The 6,638-nt window shown below is 46.2% G+C and overlaps 1 pseudogene; it reads right to left on the bottom strand.

Moving 5' to 3' along the window:
- Nucleotides 1-4,186: 4,186 nt before the first annotated feature.
- LOC148511378 (U2 spliceosomal RNA) lies at nt 4,187-4,316 on the bottom strand (annotated as a pseudogene).
- Between the last annotated feature and the right edge of the window lie 2,322 nt (nt 4,317-6,638).

Here is a 6,638-nt window from a genome sequence, read left to right as displayed (position 1 = left end):
ACATACAAGTGTACTGTGTCGAAGCACAGCTTAAACGCAATACGCCATCACACATAATCAGGCATACATTATAGTGCATTGCAAGACATATGGCATAAGACACCCTAAACTATACATCATGCTCTGTACTATTCATTGAATACTTAAACAAAATAACAATCAACAAGGCCTATGGGTGTGGAGGGTAGAGGGTGAGGGAGGGGGATCACAGGTCTCAAGGAAGGGATGAATAAATAGAAAAACACATCAACAAAACATCAGGCAATGGGAAAAAGGGGGAAGGGGGCCACAGTCCCAGTCCTTGTTGGACAGTCACACATGGGGAGAGGGACTGTCCATAATGGAATAGTCTCTTTGAAGGCTGTAAATCAACCTGCAACAGTCCTATATAGACATTCTCTCCCTCCTCAGAATGAGGCGTTTCCTAGCAAGCCAAAAAGCATCCTTAACACAGTTCATAAGGTGCCAGGCCTACTGGATTGCCCCATAAGTGTGGGTTCCAGGAAATAGTCCATAATGTACCGAGTGATATGAAAGGCTGTTTCTTGGCACAGTCTCTGAGTTAATGTTCCAGGGCATCTAACAGCAACTGTGCATAAGTACAGTCTCAAAACAAGTGCATAGATGTTTCCTCATGTATCTTGCAGCAGGGGCAATGTCTGTACCTGCACAGGTTTTGGGAGTGCATGAATGATCTGAGGGGCAGACCCCTTGGGGATGGCCATCCAAACCTGCTTGGCAATTGCTGAAGGAACCCCTGGAATAGGTTCCATTATGTTATTTACTCTGATGAGCTTGTGGATATTCTTAGGTTTCCACAAGTCAGGATTAACTCCCTCCAGTTGGTGGAACCAGGTAGAACCAGGGAGCATCGATGGCTGCTTTACCTGCAGGATCAATAGTGTTAGTGATACCTGACAGGAACTCATCAGCCATATCACTGTACGTTGTCTTCGGGGAGTAGAGGTCACCATAGTAGTCTGTGACGACTCTCATGACAACCTCCTTTCCCTGTCTGGGAGTATTAGTCTCATCTCACAGCTCAGTCAGGGTCATGTGGCCAGAGTGGAGTTTCCTGAAAATATAAACGTTACATTTATCATCCTTCTCCAGGTTCTCCACCTCGGAACGGTAGACGATGCATCTGGATTCCTTCCTCCTCCTTTTTAGGCCCATGTTGGTCTCCTCCAGATCATCTCTAACATTCCAGCCACACCGTTGGAGGTCCTGCAGTGACTGCAGTTGTTCCTCTTCCGGTCGCACGGCTGTTATCTACCTTTGACCTGAAAGAAACTGCAAATGCTAACCTTAACATATTCCCACCAGTCACTCATACAGTCAAAATAACATTTGTAATTTTTCCATGTGATGTAGGGATCTTTTAGCTCAGCCAGCACCTCTTCCCTTTCTAGCAGTGCACAATTCAACTTCCAGGAGCCTGGGCCAGGAGGAAAACCATTGCCCAGGACTCCCTGTAAGAGAATGGCCCTGTGGTCCGAGAAGAAGCATGCCTATACTGCTCTAGAGGTAAACACAAAGTTAATGCGGGAATGCACAGAGCCATCGGGGCGGCTCCATGTGTAATTCACAGAGCCAGCCCCCATGGAGCCCACAGCATCCCGCAAAGATGCTTCGGTTACCATTTCTTTGAGCAGTTTAGATGTCACATCTAGTTTAACAGAGTTGCAGGTGCTGTGTCCATCCTCCTCCATGGAGCAGTTGAAGTCTCTGGCCATCACTACCACCCTACTGGTTGCAAGATGCAGTTGCAGGGTCTGGAAAAGCTCCAAACGATCATTCTTACCAGGGGGTGCATACATGCAGATTAGCTTGATAGGCTCACCTGCCCAGGAGCCATCTATGATAAGCAATCTGCTGCAGATAAGCTCCTAAACAGAATTGAGTATGAAGAGGCTCCCCCTAGTAAGAATGGCGACCCCTGCAGACTTACACTCACTCTCACCAGACCAATAGGAGGGACTGTGAGACCACTGCTGGCCCAGATGTCTGTAAGACCTGGAAAAAGGAATAAAGCATTCCTGCAACATGTACACATCGGTATCGGTATGTATTACCGCCGGCTGCATGGTTTAAATCCCGGCAGGGGTGAAGATCTTGACAGGGGTTTTTGGTAAGTGCTACTAACCCTGCCCACCCCCTTAACCCTAACCCTCCTTTAGAGGTGCCTACCCCTAACATCTCCCCTTAGTGCCTAACCCTAACCCCTCCCTACATTCCTAAACCTAACCCCCCCATCCCCACAGCCTAAACCTAAGTCTCTGGGGAGGGTGCCTAACTCTAACCTCCCCCCGGGGGTGCCTCCCCCCATGGCTGTTCACCCCCGCCACCTTGCTTACCTCATTTTGGTATGCTGGGCGTTGGGCTCCTGACATAGGTCTAATGACAGGTGTCAGGATATTGTACTCTGTACTCTGCTGGGATTTGACGGTCGGCATTTCAACTGTCAGCTTCCTGACTGCATCCCGTACACATCACATTTCTGACTATCCAAAAAAGTAAACACTGACTGTCTCCTAAACTTATCTTTAATACTCCTCACATTAATGGTAAAAAGGGAAAAATGACCATTAGTTGGGAGAAAAAGAGGTTAGGTCACAGTACAACATTTAGTTACCACTACTGTCAGGCGGTGCTTTGTCTGACTCGGCTGCTGGGTCACCCTGTTGGGATGGCAGCAGGTAGCTCTCTATCAGCTGGTCAATCAGGCAGATGTATTGGGATCAGGTTCTCCTTCTTCCACGAGGCATTCCACCATCACTTCCATTTCTTCCTCCAGTGGAAGGGGATCCTGGGCCGATTCGACTGCCAGTTTCTTGGAAGGGTTAGGGTCAGCAGCTGGGCTGTCTAACTCCTTCCTCTTCCTCCTCATATGGTTAGCACCTGCAGAGGGCACAAGAGAGGGAAACTCTTTCTCGGAGAGGAGAGGGACAGTGAGGGTGGGAGAGAGTGGGTTGGAGCAGAGAGCAAGAGAGTGAGGGAGGAGGGGTTGTGCCAGCAGTGGGGATGGGAGTTGCTGACACAGTGGGAGGAGGAGGTGTGGGGGGAAAGATTTCTTACCCTCCTGATGCCACTGCTGCTTCTTTTGTGCTGACAGGGGCGGCCGGTTGAAGGCCGGGCCATGTCCGGTCACCGCTGTAGGATCTTGACCTACTGAGGCAGTCCCTGTAGACATGGTCCATCTTGCCACAGAGGTTACATGTCATTCTCATCTGGAAATTCCTGCAGGCTGGGATCTTGCAGTCCTTTCCAATGTGATCCTTCCCACCGCAGTTCCTGCAATTCCATGGATGATTGGAGTAGTGGAGAAGTCCTGCTGATCCCCCTAGGGAAAAGCACTGTTGACACCATCGCGATCAGAGTAGTATTTTTGCAGCCTGACAATGACAGCCTACTTGCCTGTCCAGAAGCCATTCCCATCCAGGATCTTGGAGGGGTCCTTGATCACCATGCAAAAATTACTCAGGAAGGTAATGATATCCTTGCCAGGTGTATGTGGGTTCCACATTGAAACTGTCACCTGCCTCTCCTCTGTTTGAATAGGGCAGTTGCCCACAAAGCAAGAGAAAAGGGATTCAGGCCTCGCCGCTTTCACCGCTTCCCAGTACCTCTTGCAGATGGCAATGTAAGCAAAGATCCCATTAAAGATCCCCTTCAGATAATTCTGGATGCTGAAGGTTTCAGCTGTCGAGAACCCCTGATCGAGGACCATCTTCTTACCGAAGGTCTCCGTTGTCATGTCTGGGATCTTCCTATACACCTCCTTGAGCTTCATGACCACAGTCTGCCTCATTCAGGGCTGGGGTACCCCTTGGACGGTCCTGGCTGGGTCCACCTGGTCCTGCTGCTGGAGGGTGGTGGAGGTAGAAGGGACAGAGTTGGGCAGAGCTTCGGCTAGCTTCATCTCCTTCTTCCCCTTCTTCTTGCTGGCAGAGGTGGCTGGAGTGGAGGGTGTGGCCAGCACCAGGGCAGAAGCAGCAGAGGACATCACTCTGGATTCCCCTTGCAGGCTGGGAAGAGGGTCTGGAGGAGAGTCTGCACATGCTGGTTTCGGAGGAAAGGAGGTTGCGTCTTCCGAGGGCAGAGCAGAACCCTCGGCAGGTCGCTGCAGAGCTTCTCGCTCTTCAAGCGAAGTCCTTCCTCCTTGCAGTCTTTCTGCTTCTTGGCCAGTAGATGTTATAGCTAGTCCTTATAAGGACAGTTTGCAGTCCAAGAAGCAAGAAGCAGCACTGTCAGTCAGTATAAACTGATAAGAACAGATACTACACTTGATCTTAACCAAAACGCCGAGAAGCGATAATCAATTAAGGGGCCGGAAAAAACGCGCTTCACATGTTTAATTAGATACAGTATTCTAGGGTCTGTTCAAAGTGCTCCTTTTGGGGAAGCTTACTCATCACAGTATCTATACAACACTGGAGCCAACAGGCTCATACAGTCACAGTTATTAGAGCCCTCATGAGGTTAATTCACAATTTCATCACATCAGCATGTTTATATAATTTCAAGGACAGGATTCATGACAATATGCGCAGCAGGACTGATGCAGCATTTCGCTCTAGGCTTTATCAAGGCAAGCTGAATTGCCCATTGGATCTGTACTTTATACTTGTGGGTGTCATGATTAGCCAATCAGATAGATCCTAATTTGCATCAGTCTATGATGTTATACCACCTTTACTATCCTGTCCTGATCCATTGATTGGCAGGTTAATTTATACAAAGAGCTCCTGTGATGCCCATATCAGATTCCCTAATGGAGGCTGGAGTGCATTGAGCCTAAGGAGACTTGAGTAATCAATCACTGATTTTTGATTTGTGTTCCTGGCATTGTAGGGATTTCCTGTGGCCATGTCATAGATAATACAGAATATTTAATATAGTAACACTCAAATATTGATGCCCATAGTGTGGGCGCCCAGTCCTTTAAACAGAAAAAGTGGTTAGTTGTCACGGGCAGCCTGGTCACATGACCAGTTTTCACTAATATCTATAACAGTCTTTTCAGGTATGCCTAAAGGATTTTGAGCTCATGGATCCCTTTCATCCGAAGACTATATCAAATCAAAAGTCAGATCTTTATAATGGTTTATAATTACCATAGGCTTATCTTGTAAAGATAAATTAGAAACTCATATTATCTTTCAGCAAATATACAGTTCAACTGAAATAATAGTGGAGGGTAGTCCTACTATAAGCCCATATGAAGTACACACATATTAAAATCGGGAGCATATAATTTTTCTTTATGTTATTAATCACATTATTATGTTCATATCAATGTGGAATAGTGGTTTACAGTATCCAATTAGATGGTGTACAGGTAAGTATTACATAAAGTGATGATGCAGGGGTATATTTATAATGGGTGCAGGGTGTGCGGTGCATAATACACTGAACATGAATTGTCACCGATTGTGTTTAACTAAAAGGGTGAAGTAAAAAAAATGGGGGGAGGGGGAAAAGAAACATAATAATAGACCTCTTGCAAATGTGATGGTGACAAAAATAATTCGAAACACTTGAAAAACATAAATACCATGATTAAAATGTGTGTAAAGTGGTGTAATGTTGAATATCAGTCAACGGGTATCACTATAAGGGTCCTTGAAAGTCATATTTATGAATATACATTTGTCAGGATTTGTTACTCAATTGTCGATCCAACTCTTCCACATATTTTGTTTGAGACCATAAAACCACATTGCCCCCTTATCCGAGGGCTTAATTATAGTGTCATTCCATTTCTGCATCTCTCTCAATGGCCCGTATTCAATTTGATGCGAAAAGCCATTTTCGCGTGTTTTTGGCGGAAACTTTTCGCCGATGACGTCATTTTGCCAGGCGGAAAAGTATCGCCGTATTCAATTTGAAAGACTTTCCGCCTATGCGGAAAGTCAATGCAATGTAATAGGTGAAAAAGTTTCGCCTATTAATAGCAGGCGGAAAAAAGTGCAGAATTGGGGTTTTGGGGTGCAACATTGCGGGAACCCCTGTGCAGCCTTCAGACAGTCCCCCAAAGGTAAACTGTGTCAAATTTTTTTTTAAAAACACTTAAGAACACACCAAATCACTTTGAATTTGGGGGCAAAAAAAATAAATGTTGGGGGACAAAGTTAAAAACTAGCGAACTTGACTCTGGGGGGGTCCCCAAGTATGCCCCAGGGTTTTTTTTTTCATTGCAGGGGCTTGTGGCAGGTGGCTTCTTCACGATTTTTGAAACATAACTTTAGCAACTTTTAAATATGCTGGCCACCATTTTCAAGTACCCCAAATTTGCTGGGATAAGTTATTTTCTGCATAAAAAACCTCTTGAATACTATTCTGCATCACTTATACAAAAACACTATTTAGCAGCTATTGAGCCCGTTTAAAAACACCAAATACCTTCAGCAAGCCAAATCGGGGGTAACCACAGCCAACCTCCATGTCAGAGCATCTTTTGGGGGTGTCAGACTGATTTCCCCAAATCTGACATGACTTTCCGCTTGTTTCAGTTTCGCCGGGTCCCGTTTTCGCGTACTTTCAAATTGAATACGGAGATATGTGGGCACGTGCGCGATACTTTTCTGCCTGCAAAACATGCGATGTAGGTGAAAAGTCCGGGAGGCGAAAAAGTA

The sequence above is a fragment of the Taudactylus pleione genome, unplaced genomic scaffold (assembly GCF_031769625.1).
Source record: "Taudactylus pleione unplaced genomic scaffold, aTauple2 ptg000309l, whole genome shotgun sequence".
Classification (NCBI taxonomy): domain Eukaryota; kingdom Metazoa; phylum Chordata; class Amphibia; order Anura; family Myobatrachidae; genus Taudactylus; species Taudactylus pleione.
Note: the sequence above shows the minus strand (reverse complement) of the source record. Positions and strands in the feature narration are given on the sequence as shown.